This window comes from Spinacia oleracea, chromosome 3 (genome assembly GCF_020520425.1).
Source record: "Spinacia oleracea cultivar Varoflay chromosome 3, BTI_SOV_V1, whole genome shotgun sequence".
NCBI classification, from domain to species: domain Eukaryota; kingdom Viridiplantae; phylum Streptophyta; class Magnoliopsida; order Caryophyllales; family Amaranthaceae; genus Spinacia; species Spinacia oleracea.
Window position 1 is genome coordinate 30,026,348 of NC_079489.1, and position 18,564 is coordinate 30,044,911.

At 37.0% G+C, this 18,564-nt stretch overlaps 2 long non-coding RNA genes across 2 annotated transcripts; both read right to left on the reverse strand.

Moving 5' to 3' along the window:
* Nucleotides 1–712: 712 nt before the first annotated feature.
* Nucleotides 713–2,970, reverse strand: LOC130470754 (uncharacterized). The gene is made up of 4 exons (XR_008931479.1): nucleotides 2,889–2,970; nucleotides 2,681–2,782; nucleotides 1,959–2,023; nucleotides 713–973 (listed from the first exon to the last, which is right to left on the reverse strand). It is a non-coding gene; the product is annotated as an uncharacterized lncRNA (long non-coding RNA).
* Nucleotides 2,971–9,820: 6,850 nt separating this feature from the next.
* LOC110788802 (uncharacterized) lies at nucleotides 9,821–12,058 on the reverse strand. The gene is made up of 4 exons (XR_008931478.1): nucleotides 11,972–12,058; nucleotides 11,764–11,865; nucleotides 11,042–11,106; nucleotides 9,821–10,056 (listed from the first exon to the last, which is right to left on the reverse strand). It is a non-coding gene; the product is annotated as an uncharacterized lncRNA (long non-coding RNA).
* Nucleotides 12,059–18,564: the final 6,506 nt, after the last annotated feature.

Here is an 18,564-nt window from a genome sequence, read left to right on the forward strand (position 1 = left end):
CCAAACAAGTCTCTAATGTGAATAAATAGATCGGATCGAGTCTTGGAAAGTTAAAGTTAATCATATTAATCATTTAAAAGGTTAAAATGAGTCCTTATGTTCGTTAGTTCATAGCTGGGAGCGAAAATGCCTCATTTTAGCATAAATGGTGTTTTCTACACTTATCTCATATGAGTATATGATTTCATGATATAAGAGAAGTGAGATTGTCAGATTTCCTCATTAAGTTTCTTAATCATTGTTGCTTGAGTTTAAGTGAAACTCAATCAAGTAATTTCATTTTACGATCTAACTTACATACTACTCCGTACTATACTAGATTAATACAACTTGTTTATAGAATGAGTTAGCTGCCCTGCATTCTCATATTGCCTCAGCAAACACACCAAGAATGACAAAGAACATTGCAGATCAGATCAGCACAGATCAGCACAGATCAGTGCTGATCAGTGCAGATCAGATCTGCACTGATCTGTGCAGATCAGATCTGCACTAATCTGTGCAGATCAGATCTGCACTGATCTGTGCAGATCAGATCTGCACTGATCTGTGCAGATCAGATCTGCACTGATCTGTGCAGATCAGTGCAGAACAGATCAGCACAGATCAGTGCAGAACAGATCAGCACTGTAACACCCCGACAATTCCCATTTTCTAAAATATCCCTTTTTAAATGTAACTGTAGGGAATTATCAAAGTATTATTGCCCGTGTGAAAACGTAACGGCTTATTCAGAATTTTGCAGCGGAAAACATAAAACTAACATTTAGGTTCATAAATAATCTTATTACATATTAGGTCCAAAACCAATTAACTGAAATAAGGAAATACGAATTGTACGACAAATTTCAAATTAAGTTAACAAACCAAATCATTTAAATAAGCAAATATAACTACAAGCTCTCTAATCCCGATCCCAATGATGCATCATATTCAAACCTGTAGATGGGCAACGCTTATTGATCCTTAGAGACTGCTCACCAAAGATGGGTCATCACAGGATCAATAAGGCATAGCCATGATCAACACACACAAACAAAGCACGTAATCAGCAAAGCTGAGTACTACATACTAAACAATAATATTCCTAACATGATACTATTAAAGGAACCCTAACATGATACTAATGAACATAAGTAAGGGCAGACAAAGCATGATAATTTGACGACCATACTTGACTAGACTAGGCTAGACTTATGATAATAATATTATTTTGGTTGAAATAGACAATGGACCGAGTTGTCCATCCAGAAGTCTTCACTAAGGAAGACGAGGTACGGGCGCGACTCCGTAACCTCAGTGACCTGCGATATCGAGGAAAGTTTAAATAAAAATAGGACACAGTGATCAATCCGGTCCCAGAAAAGGCCATGGGCTACCACCATGAACCCCAACTCCTGTTTGTCCGTCACTTTAGACGTGCACAGTCTAAAGCTATTGCTACCCAGTTTCACTTTACATGATTTACAAATTGATACTCTGTTATGACTCAACAATCACATAAGGCATATAATCCACATTCGTTCACAACTGTTTTTATCTTGGAATTAAGTACGTGATCATAAAGGCATCAATCAAGACTCATTCCAATTTACCCAACCTTTCCTTTAACCATGATCAACCCTGTATATGGGTATAAAGTTTCAACTTACTAAACAAGGTCCTCGGCCCTCATAAAGTAGTGAAAAGCTAAAAAGGGAACAACAACCAATTGATCCAAACCAATCATATAGAATAATCTAGTGTTCCCAACCAACGTGTTTGTACCAATAATCCATACCAACATGTTACAGTTCTCTTAGTGCAAAACAAGTTCAATAAGTTTGTCCAACAGTATCAATCATGCACATTCCATATAACCAAGTTTGTCTATAATATCAACATCACCAAGTTCAACAATAATATCAACATGATTTCAACAATTAGCACACATTCCAAGCACGCGGGTATGTACGTACCTTGTATAAACAAATTGATAGGCCACTTTAACACTTTCAAAAGTCGCCTAAAGAGAATTCTCCGCCTAAAACAACCAACAAATATTCCCAATCAATTCCTACTCATTGATAACCATAAGAGAGCATTCTAAATGCATCCTAAACATATTTATAAATTTCCCCAATATCAAAACTTAAACATTTGATTTCCTAGAATCATAATTATTGAATTAGTGATTGAAATTCGTTGAAAACTTTCGCAAACATCGTACTTTAAATTTTCAGCAATATAATTTCATCTAAAAGCTTCACCATGGTCAATCTACGTTCCTAGTATCTCAACACAACCAATTCAATGATCCATACTCAACCTATCATGATTAATAATCATAAAAACTTTGAATTTCATACTTTAAACAATCAAAAACCAATATTTCAGTGTAATTAGATAATCTGAAAATTAATAACTTTATTATAAAATTCATATAATCTCAAATTTATAATTTAAATCACAAAACCCATAACTTTAATTCAAGAAAACATAATTCAAGTTAATAAATCATAAATAAGCCCTATCTTAATTTTAATTAGTCAAAACTGAAAATTAATTCGTTTTTAATCTCAACCCAAATCTTAAAATCATGTTCAAACCATAAAAATCATGAATTTCATATCAAGAACATAATCTAAATTAACAAACTTTAATTTAAGATAATTAGTTACTTAGGATTTAAGAAAGTAACCAATTCAAGAGTTTAAGGGGAGTGCTGGCCGGCGGACAGCGGTGGCTCGCGGCAAGGCTGAGCACGGTTGCGTGCGGTGGTCGGGCCTTGGGTCACTGGTTGCTGCGCGAAAACGAAGGGAGTCAAGCCATGAGAGCAAGAACGAAAATAAGGAAATACAAAGAAGAAGGAGGAAGGAGGAGAAGCTTGAAGAAGAAGAAGGATTTACCGTGTTGATGGTGGTCGGCTGGGCGGCGAGCAGCGGGAGAGAGAAAGCTGAGTTGCGTGAGGTTGAAGAATGAGGGTTTTCTCTCTTTCTTTTGGTTTTCACGTGAAGAATAGAGAAGAGAAGGGTTTTATTTTTTTGTTTGGGCTTTGCCCAATTGGGCTAGGAGTAGGATTTAGGTTGATGAATCCACAATGGGTTAGGACTTGTTTTCTAATTTCAATAGAACGTGGTTTTGCAATTCGAACTCGTTTTAAAGTAAAACTCGAAAATACATTTTGATTTCATAAATCATTTAAAATATTCAAAATGTAATAACATAATTATATTTTAATTACATTTTCATTTCTAAAATTCGTAAATTACATTTAAATATATTAGATATACGTTAAAATATATAAATAAAATATAATAGAATTACGGGGGATTACAATCTACCCCTCTTAAAAGAAGTTTCGTCCCGAAACTTGACACGGAAATTCACATATCTTTCCAAACTTTTCAACTTATTCTTATTGTAGAAGTACTTTGTGCCACTCTTGTGCACTCTTTTTCCAACCAAGCGTTACTTGCAATACTCAAGAACACATTTTCTTATGCGGAAGATCTATTTACTTGCATCAACATGTAAAGGTTGCTAGAAATAAGCATAAAATGCATAAAATATCATAAAAAAAGGTAAAAAGCGCGAATTTCTATCGCATTCTACCCCCTTAAAGAAAACGAGTTACGCCCTCGTAACTCACCTCAGAAAATAACTCCGGATACTTGATCTTCATGTCATCTTCGGCTTCCCACGTTGCCTCTTCGTACTCGTGGTTCGACCAAAGCACTTTCACTATGCTGACGTCCTTATTGCGTGTACTACGCACTTTTCTATCAAGGATTTTCACAGGCCTTTCTTCGTATGTGAGGCTACTATCAATCTGGATTCTCTAAGGCTCTAAGATATGACGCTCATCAGGGATATAGCGCTTTAGTTGGGAAATGTGAAACACGTCGTGCATCTTTTCGAACTCCATTGGCAAGGTTAACTTGTATGCTACTTTCCCTATTCGTTGCAGAATCTCATATGGGCCTACATACTTGGCACTTAGCTTGCCCTTCTTCCCAAATCTCATCACACCCTTGGTTGGTGATACTTTCAAGAACACTTTATCACCTACTGCAAATTCGTCATCTCTTCTTTTCAAATCCGCATAACTCTTTTGCCTATCCTGGGCAGCTTGAATTCTAGCCTGAATCATTTTTACATTCCTGACAGTCTCCTCAATGAATTCCGTTCCCAAGACTATATTCTCACTGAAATCATTCCAGCAGGTGGGACTTCTACACTTTCTCCCATATAGTGCCTCAAAAGGTGCCATCTTAATGCTTGCATGGTAGCTATTGTTGTATGAAAATTCGATCAAGTCTAGATGGTCTTCCCAACTACCCTTAAAGTCAATCGCACAAGACCTCAACATATCTTCCATAGTCTGGTTAGTTCTCTCAGTCTGACCATCGGTTGCAGGGTGGAAAGCAGTGCTCATTTTCAAAGTTGTCCCAAGGTTCAACTGGACCTTTTGCCAAAATTTCGAGAGGAATCTTGAATCACGGTCTGAGATAATATCGGTTGGGACCCCATGCAACCTCACTACATGATTAATGTAAGTCTTTGCGAGCTGTTTCTTTTTCCATCTCTCTTTAATCGGAATAAACACGGCTGATTTTGTTAGACGGTCCACAATAACCCAAATGGTATCATTTCCGTTCTTTGATCTAGGCAAGGCAGTAACAAAATCCATAGAAATGGAATCCCACTTCCATCCAGGCACTTCTAAAGGTTGAACTTTCCCCATGGGTCTTTTGTGGTCTATTTTGACTTTCTGACAGGTTAGGCATCTAGACACAAACTCGGCAACTTCCCGTTTCATATTAGGCCACCAATAGATTTGCTTCAGGTCTTTGTACAACTTGTCACCCCTAGGGTGCACAGAATATGGAGTATTATGCCCCTCATCCATAAGACGCCTCTTGAGTTCTTCACACTTCTGTGGTACACACCATCTCCCTTTGAACCTCAAACTACCATCTTCATGAATCTTGAAATCCACTTCTTTCCCTTGACCCATCTTTTCTTTGATTCTCTCTAAGCACTCATCCCCAGCTTGACTTTCTCTAATCTCCTCGAATATAGACAACCCCAACGATAATGCACTCAGTTTTGCTTTGGTTTCCCCAGGATTTACTATTTCCAGGCTAAGTCTCTGCATGTCTCGACACAACTCTTCAGGCACTACCAAGACATTCATACTATGGCTAGATTTCCTACTCAATGCACCGGCAACTACGTTTGCTTTCCCCTCATGGTACTGGATGTTCAAATCATAGTCCTTGATCAACTCTAACCATCTTCTTTGTCTCATGTTGAGATCTTTCTGGGTGAAAATGTATTTTAGGCTTTTGTGGTCTGTGAAGATCTTACATGTTGCCCCATAGAGGTAATGTCTCCAAATTTTCAAAGCGAAAACAATCGCAGCTAGCTCTAGATCGTGGGTAGGGTAATTAGCCTCATATGGTTTTAATTGACACGACGCATACGCAATCACCTTCCCATTTTGCTGTAATACACACCCCAACCCATTCTTCGGCGCATCACTATATACCTCAAACCCTTCATTCCCATCAGGCAAGGTTAAAACAGGTGCTGAGGTTAAACGCTCTTTGAGAATTTGGAAGGCTTCCTCACATTTTTCGCTCCACTCAAATTTTGATTCTTTCTTCATCAAGTTGGTCATGGGTCTTGCTATCTTTGAGAAATCTCTCACAAATCTCCTATAATACCCCGCTAGACCTAAGAAACTCCGAATATCAGAAACATTCTTCGGAGTAGGCCACTCACTCACAGCTTGAATCTTGGCAGGATCCACAGAGACTTCTTCCTTTGACACATAATGCCCCAAAAATGCTACCTTTTCCAGACGGAACTCGCACTTAGAGAACTTTGCATACAACTAGTTCTTCCTAAGCGTCTCCAAGATAACCCTCAAATGTTCGTCATGTTCCTTTTCATTCCTCGAATAGATCAGAATATCATCAATGAATACCACCACAAACTTATCTAGGAACTCATGGAAAATCCTATTCATCAGATCCATAAATATGGCGGGTGCATTGGTTAACCCAAAAGGCATTACTGTAAACTCATAATGGCCATAACGAGTCCTAAATGCAGTCTTAGGAATGTCTTTTTCAGCTACCCTCAATTGGTGATATCCCGAACGCAAATCAATCTTTGAGAATACACTTGCCCCGTTCAACTGGTCAAACAGGTCATCTATCCTAGGCAAAGGATATTTGTTTTTGATTGTTACGTTGTTCAACTCCCTATAATCAATACATAGCCGCATACTCCCATCTTTCTTTTTGACAAACAATATTGGAGCTCCCCACGGTGATGCACTAGGCCTAATGTACCCCTTGTCGAACAAGTCCTGCAATTGTGTCTTTAACTCACTCATTTCTGGGGGTGCCATCCTATAAGGTGCTTTGGATATAGGTGCGGTTCCGGGATTTAATTCTATGGTAAATTCAAGGGTTCTAGCCGGTGGCATACCCGGAATCTCATCCGGAAATACATCTACAAATTCTCTTACGATTGGGACATCCTCTATCTTTACCCCAACTTTCTTACTTACATCTTGGACACTACAGAAAAATAGTTCACACCCTTTATTGACCAGTTTCCTCACTTGTAATGCGGAGATCACCCCAAAGTTCCTAGACTTCCCAAAACGTCTATATGATATTGATTTCCCAGTAGGATTCTTTAGGCTTACTTTCTGAATCTCACAATCTATCCTGGCCTTGTATAAGCTTAGCCAATCCATCCCCAGAATCACATCTAGGTCCCCCAAACTAAATTCTATCAAATTAGATGGAAAAGTGCAATCTTTTATCTTCAAAGGCAAGTTCTTAAATAATTTCGTACACCTTATTGTTGCACCATTAGGCATACTAACAGGTAAATCAATTGCCTCAAAATCTACTAACTTCAAATTTTTAACAATAGAGGTCGAAATAAAAGAATATGTTGCCCCTGAATCAAACAATGTTTTAACAGGTAAGGAGTTGATAGAGAAAGTACCCGAAACTACGTCTGCAGAACGTTCAGCTTCATTTCTACTCATTACGAACAGCTTTCCGGGAGCCTTGTTGTTATTGTTGTTTCCATTGGCAGGTTTGTTTTGGTTTCCCTGGTTGTTTGGTGCCCCAGCAGGCTTCGAACCTTGGTTCCCCGAATGGTTAAACCCTGGTTTCCCTTGGTTACTACTCCCACTACCATTCTGCTCTCTCTTCTGCTTTGTGAAGCACTCAAACTCCCTATGTCCCTTCTTATGATAATAGTTGCAAATTACCAATTCCCCCTTATAATCCTTCCCAGGGTGGTTGTTGTTGCACCTCTTGCAGTGGTACACTCTGTCAGTTTGGTTTCTGTTGTTATAGTTATTCCCCTGGTTGTTTCTTCCCTGGAAATTACCATTACCATTACCATTACCATTCCCATTTCTATTCCTTTTGAAGTTCCCTTGACTGCCCCCAGCATTGAACTCTTTCCTTTTATCCCCAACAACAGTATTTCTTTTGTCTCTCCTGGTCCGAAGGCCATAGATATGAGCAGCTCTCCCATAAACAATGTCTAAGGACGTAAAGGTTTCCCCGCCTAGTCCCAGTTGGATCTCATCGGTTAACCCCTGTTCAAACCTCTGAGCCTTTAGTTCCTCAGTAGCTACCACCTCAGGTGCAAACCTCGACAAAGCTATAAACTTACTATAGTATTCAGCAATGGTCAAATTCCCCATCCTAAGGTTGATAAATTCCTGGGCCTTCTGCTTCCTCATAAAAGGAGGATAAAACTTCCCCCTCAAAGCAACAATAAAAGAATCCCAATTGAATCCCTCAGCAGCGCTTAGTCTAGTCCCATTTTCCCTCCACCAAAGGTCGGCCTCATCTTTCAGGTAGAGGACAGCTTGGCCTACTTTCATATGCTCAGGACAGTTTACCGCCCCAAATAGTTTCTCAAATTCCCTGATCCAGTTTTCAAGGAAGGTGGGGTCTGCCTGCTCCTTAAAGTATGGTGGCTTAACTTTCGCAAGCCTTTCAAACATGTCCCCTGCAGAATCGGGACGCTCAGTTCTTTCCTGGGTTAGTTTTTCCGCCAAGAGGCGAATAGCAGCAGCTCGGTCACTATTATTGGCCATCCTAGAGCGCGACTTGAAATTAATATGCTCTAATTCAGGTTCAAAACTTTACTTACATTATCCTCTAGCAATGCAATATCACATTAACATTCAAAATGCACACGAAATGAACAATCATGCAAAACATTCAACTGAGAGACAAGGAATAACTTCAATCATCACGAATAATAAGTTAGAATAAAAGAAGAAAACATTCCCCTTGCGTGCCCGTAAAACTTTGATCCTTTAGATAGTCAATAATCTAACTTTTATTCCTCAGAAGAATGTCAATAACAATCCTAAATATTAACACACACCTGTTCTCAAAATAAAGTAAAAAGGTTCTACGATATAAACATAAACTGTGGTTGGGCGGATTGTCCAACATTTTTCTCACACACAACTAAATATGTAAGCAAAGCTAAAGGGAAACATCATCAGACTTGTCCTTTGATTCGCTATAATCTTCTAGGGTGAATAACTCATATTTAAGTTCATCATCGTCATCCATATCAAAATAATAAGCTTCTTTTCTTGGCCTAGAGGATCTTCGTAGACCTTGAAGTTGATGATTAGCTTCCTCTGGCTCAGGCTCAGGTTCAGGTTCATGTTCGGGCTCAAACTCAAACTCAGGTTCAACCTCCAATTCATGTTCGAACTCAAACTCAAATTCTTGTTCGAACTCAAACCCAAATTCATGCTCAAACTCAGGCTCCGAATCGCTTTCAGGTCTCAAAACAGCTTGATAAATATCGACCCTAGTTTGCCCTCTAGCACGATCAAATTCACGAAGGGCTTCATCATCACTATCAGGTTCTCCTGCTCTTAAAACTCGACGCAGAACAAGTTCATGGCTGGTGTAACTGTTAATGTCAGACTCGTAATCCATTTCATTTTCATCATCGCTTAGAACAATAGGGTTAGAATTGCTCCCTATTCTATTCCCTTGTATGCCAGACATGATTAGTGATCTATAACAATTAAACATAGTTTCTATGTTAGTAATTAGTACTCTCACTTACCGTATGATCCCACAATACACAATAAGTAAGAATATATATCAATCGCAAAGCGTAGGAAAGACACGACAGTTAGCAGGTAGAGAAATTACAATCATGTTGACATAATGCAGACACAATGCTTCTATTCTATATGCCCTTTCCTATACTACCCAACTCTCAAAATAATCATAGTATATCAAACATTGAAGCATAAAAGAATAAAACACGAATGATTTATAAGAATTTGATTGATTAAAAGAATAATTATTAAACGATAAATAATTTTTTTTTTTTTTTTTTTTTACGGTACTGTAGCAGCAGCAGCAGTAAAAAATTTTTTTTTTTTTTTTTTTTTTTTTTACGGAAATATTAATTTGAATTTCAAAAGAATCGAAATACATTAATTCACATGAACAAGAACGCATTTCAAAGCACGTTTCAAGAGTCAATATTAAAATAAATTCAAACATTTCTAGCTAATAACTTTCAATTTTTTCACTAGTGCGAAATTACTTTTACGTAACTAATTAGTTAGTTAGGCGCCTAAATTATAAAAGGTAGACACGAAATGTCAGTAAAACCTTTAGCTCAAAAATACCACTTTGTAACACCCCGACAATTCCCATTTTCTAAAATATCCCTTTTTAAATATAACTGTAGGGAATTATCAAAGTATTATCGCCCGTGTGAAAACGTAACGGCTTATTCAGAATTTTGCAGCGGAAAACATAAAACTAACATTTAGGTTCATAAATAATCTTATTACATATTAGGTCCAAAACCAATTAACTGAAATAAGGAAATACGAATTGTACGACAAATTTCAAATTAAGTTAACAAACCAAATCATTTAAATAAGCAAATATAACTACAAGCTCTCTAATCCCGATCCCAATGATGCATCATCTTCAAACCTGTAGATGGGCAACGCTTATTGATCCTTAGAGACTGCTCACCAAAGATGGGTCATCACAGGATCAATAAGGCATAGCCATGATCAACACACACAAACAAAGCACGTAATCAGCAAAGCTGAGTACTACATACTAAACAATAATATTCCTAACATGATACTATTAAAGGAACCCTAACATGATACTAATGAACATAAGTAAGGGCAGACAAAGCATGATAATTTGACGACCATACTTGACTAGACTAGGCTAGACTTATGATAATAATATTATTGTGGTTGAAATAGACAATGGACCGAGTTGTCCATCCAGAAGTCTTCACTAAGGAAGACGAGGTACGGGCGCGACTCCGTAACCTCAGTGACCTGCGATATCGAGGAACGTTTAAATAAAAATAGGACACGGTGATCAATCCGGTCCCAGAAAAGGCCATGGGCTACCACCATGAACCCCAACTCTTGTTTGTCCGTCACTTTAGACGTGCACAGTCTAAAGCTATTGCTACTCAGTTTCACTTTACATGATTTACAAATTGATACTCTGTTATGACTCAACAATCACATAAGGCATATAATCCACATTCGTTCACAACTGTTTTTATCTTGGAATTAAGTACGTGATCATAAAGGCATCAATCAAGACTCATTCCAATTTACCCAACCTTTCCTTTAACCATGATCAACCTTGTATATGGGTATAAAGTTTCAACTTACTAAACAAGGTCCTCGGCCCTCATAAAGTAGTGAAAAGCTAAAAAGGGAACAACAACCAATTGATCCAAACCAATCATATAGAATAATCTAGTGTTCCCAACCAACGTGTTTGTACCAATAATCCATACCAACATGTTACAGTTCTCTTAGTGCAAAACAAGTTCAATAAGTTTGTCCAACAGTATCAAACATGCACATTCCATATAACCAAGTTTGTCTATAATATCAACATCACCAAGTTCAACAATAATATCAACATGATTTCAACAATTAGCACACATTCCAAGCACGCGGGTATGTACGTACCTTGTATAAACAAATTGATAGGCCACTTTAACACTTTCAAAAGTCGCCTAAAGAGAATTCTCCGCCTAAAACAACCAACAAATATTCCCAATCAATTCCTACTCATTGATAACCATAAGAGAGCATTCTAAATGCATCCTAAACATATTTAGAACTTTCCCCAATATCAAAACTTAAACATTTGATTTCCTAGAATCATAATTATTGAATTAGTGATTGAAATTCGTTGAAAACTTTCGCAAACATCGTACTTTAAATTTTCAGCAATATAATTTCATCTAAAAGCTTCACCATGGTCAATCTACGTTCCTAGTATCTCAACACAACCAATTCAATGATCCATACTCAACCTATCATGATTAATAATCATAAAAACTTTGAATTTCATACTTTAAACAATCAAAAACCAATATTTCAGTGTAATTAGATAATCTGAAAATTAATAACTTTATTATAAAATTCATATAATCTCAAATTTATAATTTAAATCACAAAACCCATAACTTTAATTCAAGAAAACATAATTCAAGTTAATAAATCATAAATAAGCCCTATCTTAATTTTAATTAGTCAAAACTGAAAATTAATTCGTTTTTAATCTCAACCCAAATCTTAAAATCATGTTCAAACCATAAAAATCATGAATTTCATATCAAGAACATAATCTAAATTAACAAACTTTAATTTAAGATAATTAGTTACTTAGGATTTAAGAAAGTAACCAATTCAAGAGTTTAAGGGGAGTGCTGGCCGGCGGACAGCGGTGGCTCGCGGCAAGGCTGAGCACGGTTGCGTGCGGTGGTCGGGCCTTGGGTCACTGGTTGCTGCGCGAAAACGAAGGGAGTCAAGCCATGAGAGCAAGAACGAAAATAAGGAAATACAAAGAAGAAGGAGGAAGGAGGAGAAGCTTGAAGAAGAAGAAGGATTTACCGTGTTGATGGTGGTCGGCTGGGCGGCGAGCAGCGGGAGAGAGAAAGCTGAGTTGCGTGAGGTTGAAGAATGAGGGTTTTCTCTCTTTCTTTTGGTTTTCACGTGAAGAATAGAGAAGAGAAGGGTTTTATTTTTTTGTTTGGGCTTTGCCCAATTGGGCTAGGAGTAGGATTTAGGTTGATGAATCCACAATGGGTTAGGACTTGTTTTCTAATTTCAATAGAACGTGGTTTTGCAATTCGAACTCGTTTTAAAGTAAAACTCGAAAATACATTTTGATTTCATAAATCATTTAAAATATTCAAAATGTAATAACATAATTATATTTTAATTACATTTTCATTTCTAAAATTCGTAAATTACATTTAAATATATTAGATATACGTTAAAATATATAAATAAAATATAATAGAATTACGGGGGATTACAAGCACAGATCAGTGCTGATCAGATCTTTAATTCTTATTTTATATTTCCATTGTGTTCATGATTATACTTTTCTAGCTTTCTTTAATTCTTACTGTACTTCCACATCTTACTTTTGTTCCTGACCGAAGTTTACTAACTTTCTGTGCAGATGACTTGAGATCTCCGAGTCAGAAATTTTCAGAAGCTTTCGGTGATTTGTGTCTTTTCAGAAGTTCTCAGAATCGGAAAATAACGCACGTATTTACTTTTGGTGAGTTGTGCGTTTTCTCCTAGTGTTGCGCTAATTAACATGTCTCCTAATCTTGAGCTAGAATGACCTAAATCAAAACGAGCGGGCTTAAATTGACCTTAGTTGAATAAGTTGACCTAAATTGACCTTAGTTGACTAAATTAGCATAAATATGAACCATAACTACCAAACAAGTCTCAAATGGCATAAATTGATTGGATTGAGTCTAGGAAAGTTAAAACTAATCATATTAATCATTTAAAAGGATTAAAATGAGTGTTTAGGTTCTTTAGTTCAAAGTTGGGAGCGGAAATGTCATTTTAGCTCTATATATGACATATAACGACCCAACGAGCCATAAATGTGCATAAATAGGTTGGAATGAGTTTTAGAAACTTAAAAATATGCATATTAGTCATGTAATAAGAATCAAATGAGTCCTTAGGTTCTTTAGTTCAAAGTTGGGAGCGAAAATGTCTTATTTTAGCATAAATATGAACCATAACGACCAAACAAGTCTCAAATGGCATAAATTGATTGGATTGAGTCTAGGAAAGTTAAAACTAATAATATTAATCATTTAAAATGATTAAAATGAGTGTTTAGGTTTGTTAGTTCAAAGTTGGGTGCGAAAGTGTCATATTAGCCTAAAAATGAGTTCTTAGGTTCTTTAGTTCATAGTTGGGAGCAAAAATGCCTCATTTTATCATAAATATGAACCACAACGACCAAACAAGTCTCTAATGTGAATAAATAGATCGGATCGAGTCTTGGAAAGTTAAAATTAATCATATTAATCATTTAAAAGGTTAAAATGAGTCCTTATGTTCGTTAGTTCATAGCTGGGAGCGAAAATGCCTCATTTTAGCATAAATGGTGTTTTCTAGACTTATCTCATATGAGTATATGATTTCATGATATAAGAGAAGTGAGATTGTCAGATTTCCTCATTAAGTTTCTTAATCATTGTTGCTTGAGTTTAAGTGAAACTCAATCAAGTAATTTCATTTTACGATCTAACTTACATACTACTCCGTACTATACTAGATTAATAGAACTTGTTTATAGAATGAGTTAGCTGCCCTGCATTCTCATATTGCCTCAACAAACACACCAAGAATGACAAAGAACATTGCAGATCAGATCATCACAGATCAGTGCAGATCAGATCAACACAGATCAGTGCAGATCAGGTCAGCACTGATCTGTGATGATCTGTTCTGTGCTGATCTGATCTGCACAGATCAGTGCAGATTAGATCAGCACAGATCAGTGCATAACAGATCAGCACAGATCAGTGCTGATCTGATCTGCATAGATCAGTGCAGATCAGATCAGCACAGATTAGTGCAGATCAGATCTATGCTGATCAGATCTGCACTGATCTGTGCTGATCTGATGTGCACTGATCTGTATCTGTTCGGTACATTTTTTATCACATCACCCTGATAGCACTGATCTGTGATATCTGCACTGATCTGATATCCTTCTGTATGCTAGTGCACTGATTTGCTGCCCTGCATTCTCATATTGCCTCAACAAACACACCAAGAATGACAAAGAACATTGCAGATCAGATCAGCACAGATCAGTGCAGATCAGATCAGCACAGATCAGTGCAGATCAGATCAGCACAGATCAGTGCAGATCAGATCAGCACTGATCTTATCAACACAGATCAGTGCAGATCAGATCAGCACAGATCAGTGCTGATCAGATCAGCACAGATCAGTGCAGAACAGATCAGCACAGATCAGTGTAGAACAGATCAGCACGGATCAGTGCTGATCTGATCTATGATATCTGCACTGATCTGATATCCTTCTGTATGCTAGTGCACTGATTTGCTGCTGCGCGCACATTTTGTAACCACCCTTCTGTATGTTTTACTTGATGCAGGAACAACATAGGTACGATGAATGAAAACCAAATTGTTGTTAGGCATGAATCAGAAGGTGGCAAGACTCCCACAACGGGTGACGAATCACAAGATGTTAGTACGATTACAAAGACCATTAAAGGCCGTGGTCCGTCAAAAGGTGTTTAAGTCGCTAAGCCTATGTTCCTTGAGTATAATGTATATAATGTCCCTGATGGACAATGGTCTCATGAATACAGGAAGCAAGTTGGGAGTTGTGCTACTAGAATTAATATTAACGTCCCATTATATCCAAAGGTAGATGAGCAAACCAAGAAGGGGTTTTGGGAGGAGACTAAGGTAAGCATTGGATATTAACTTGATTTGTATATTTTTAAAATTATTTAATTTGATTTAAATACTATTTTTATAATCTAACTTTTTTTAATTATTAACAGCTTATGTTCCACATTACTGATGATTCTAATCATTCGAGGGAGAAATATTTTCATTCTTGTGTGGCGAAACGATTTAGTTGTTTCAAGAGCAAGTTGGTGCGCCGATGGATAACTATGAAGGAAAAGAAGCCAAAAAATCAAACAAACAAGATGCCTTGGGATGTCTACAACCATATCACAGAGGATGATTGGAAGACTTTTGTTAAACATTATTTCCTGCCAGAGTCATTGGTAATGATAATATTTCTTTAACTTGTCCTTAAAGAGTTTTTCATGTAGCAAACTGACATTGGTTCTAGGACAAAAAGTTATCAGAAAAAACATTTATTTCCATCTTTTTATGTTGTCTTTGACAGCTTCGTAGTGAAAAGGCGAGGAAAAGTGCATCATGCAACAAGAACCCACATCGCACCGGCCAAAAGGGTTATAATAGAAAGCGACTAGATTGGATAAAAGATGGACGACTTCCACCAGATGCAGCTTTACCTATCTCGAGTAGCTCCTCGGTGAACTCATCAGTGACCTCAAATGTTGATAGAGTTAGAAAATACAGATCAAAGGAGTGGATTTTGGCCCATCAAGTACAAAATAAAGAGGGAAAGTGGGAAATTGACCCAAACGATACAGAAGTTGTTGAAATCGCAACAAATGCTGTAAGTAGTGATAATTAATTAATATTTACTTGCTTTGATTAGAGAATATAAAGTAATTTTACTTTCCTAATTGGCAGTTAGAGTACATCGCAGAAGAGGAAAAAGGAAATCTTTCTTTCGAACAGGGTGAGGGTGCCCTCACTAAAGCTATAGGGAAAAAAGATCATCGTGGGCGTGTCAAGGGAACAGGTGGCATGGTTGGTATCAAAAAGGCTTTCGGTCCGTGTAATCGACATAGTAGACGTGACCATGGTGAAGCTTCATCAGAAAATTACGAATCAATCAGAGCTTCTGTGAAAAAGGAGTTTGAAGGTGAATTAGAGAAAAGGGTAGAGAAAAGGGTGGCAGAGGCCCTCCAAAAGCAACTAAGCACCTTGTTAAAAACAGGACAACTAAACTCAATTTCTACCCCGATACTTGATGACCTCCACTTAAATGATTCTGCCAGAGTTGACCTTGATGTTAGTGCTACAAGAACCACTCGTCACATCTTAGTGCCGCAACCACGCGAGCTAAAGGTACGACGTAGTCACTCTTTTTTAACATAGTTGCTTGATCCTTTTATGTTTTTAGTTGAAATTTACTTAATAATCTGTATCACTTACAAAGTTGCATTGAAACCTTTGTTTATGAAGGAAAGGACTCCATGTCGTCTTGCCCTTGAGGATAAAGTTTCAGGCAACAACATTGTCGTGGCGGATGGTATGGTACAACCCTCAGATGGTGCATTGCCCCAACATTTTACATCGATGAAGCCTGGTCACTATAAAGTCCAAGTTGATTTTGTTTACGACGGACATGTTGATGATATTCTTCTGGTACCTACGGGAGATGGTTTCACTAACTTAGGCGGTGCTCTGGGTAGTTTTTTGCAATGGCCCATACACTTAGTGATTTTCGAAGACGGCGAGGTATATATGTTTTATTGTTTAGAATGTATATGTTCACGCAAGCACATTCGACATCTTACCTACTCTTGTTTTTGTTGAATTTTAAAGGATTTTACTTCACCTCCTAAAAAGAAGTCCAAGTCTAATGTTTCTAAAGAGAGGGATGGTAGCTCCAAGAAAACGACAACGGTATTAGCGGCCCAAAAGAAGACAACAGACTTAGCATCCAAGGTAAACCCTCTAAAACTCATTCGAACTTAAAATGACATTTTCGCTCCCAACTCTGAACTAAAGAACCTAAGGACTCATTTGATTCTTATTACATGACTAATATGCATAGTTTTAAGTTTCTAAAACTCATTCGAACCTATTTATGGACATTTATGGCTCGTTGGGTCGTTATAGGTCATATATTGAGCTAAAATGACATTTTCGCTCCCAACTTTGAACTAAAGAACCTAAGGGCTCATTTGATTCTTATTACATGACTAATATGCATAGTTTTAAGTTTCTAAAACTCATTCGAACCTATTTATGCACATTTAAGGCTCGTTGGGTCGTTATAGGTCATATATTGAGCTAAAATGACATTTTCGCTCCCAACTTTGAACTAAAGAACCTAAGGAATCATTTGATTCTTATTACATGACTAATATGCATAGTTTTAAGTTTCTAAAACTCATTCCAACCTATTTATGCACATTTAAGGCTCGTTGGGTCGTTATAGGTCATATATAGAGCTAAAATGACATTTCCGCTCCCAACTTTGAACTAAAGAACCTAAGGACTCATTTGATTCTTATTACATGACTAATATGCATAGTTTTAAGTTTCTAAAACTCATTCGAACCTATTTATGCACATTTATGGCTCGTTGGGTCGTTATAGGTCATATATAGACCTAAAATGACATTTCCGCTCCCAACTTTGAACTAAAGAACCTAAGGACTCATTTGATTCTTATTACATGACTAATATGCATAGTTTTAAGTTTCTAAATCTCATTCGAACCTATTTATGCACATTTATGGCTCGTTGCGTCGTTATAGGTCATATATAGAGCTAAAATGACATTTCCGCTCCCAACTTTGAACTAAAGAACCTAAGGACTCATTTGATTCTTATTACATGACTAATATGCATAGTTTTAAGTTTCTAAATCTCATTCGAACCTATTTATGCACATTTAAGGTTCGTTGGGTTGTTATAGGTCATATATAGAGGTCGTGGGTAGTTGTGATCGTAAAACACAAGAATCAACCACCAAAAGCAAGAAAGCGGGACTTGTACACGATGCAATTCAAGGTCTTGGCCCGTCATGCAAATACTTGCAGTTTATCATGACTTCGGCGCCTGATGATATATATGATAATACTACCATCCCATTGGCGGCCTCAGTTTGGCACTCGGATTTTGATCAAGAAACATACATAACTGCGTCTGATATAGGAGAGTTCCTTCGCGGGGCGTGCTTAAACATTTCAGCGATCCAAGTCTACATATTGTAATTAAATGTTTTATTGTTGTTAATATAACTATTATTTCTTTGAAGTTTTTTCTCTTTATCGATCTTAATAGTGTAATCTTGTTTATTTTGTAGGTGTTTATTGCACGATCATGCCAAATCATTTGAAATGTCTCGGATTTCGTTCATTTGTCCCGAGATTATGTCAAGCACTAGAATCAAGGCCGACCCTGGAGCGCCAACAATGTATTTGAAAAAAGTTTTCCAAGCTGAAATTGAAAAGGAGAAGATGGGTAATCCTAACCTAACTAATTGGTTTTTAATCCCATATAATCAAGAGTAAGTGTGTTATATAAGTTTCATATAAAATATTAATTATTATTGTTATTAAATATTTACTATATCATATATAAATTATACAGAAATCATTGGAATTTATACGTGATGGACCTACGTAGAGGTTATGTATATATTTTCGATTCTGCTAGAGATCCACGTCGAACAAATTATGCATGGGGAATCTTGAGTTTGTAAGTTCTTTTGCTTACAAATTACATTAGTCTTTAAGAAACCTAAGCCAAAATCATATTCATGAGTACCCGTGTTTCTTT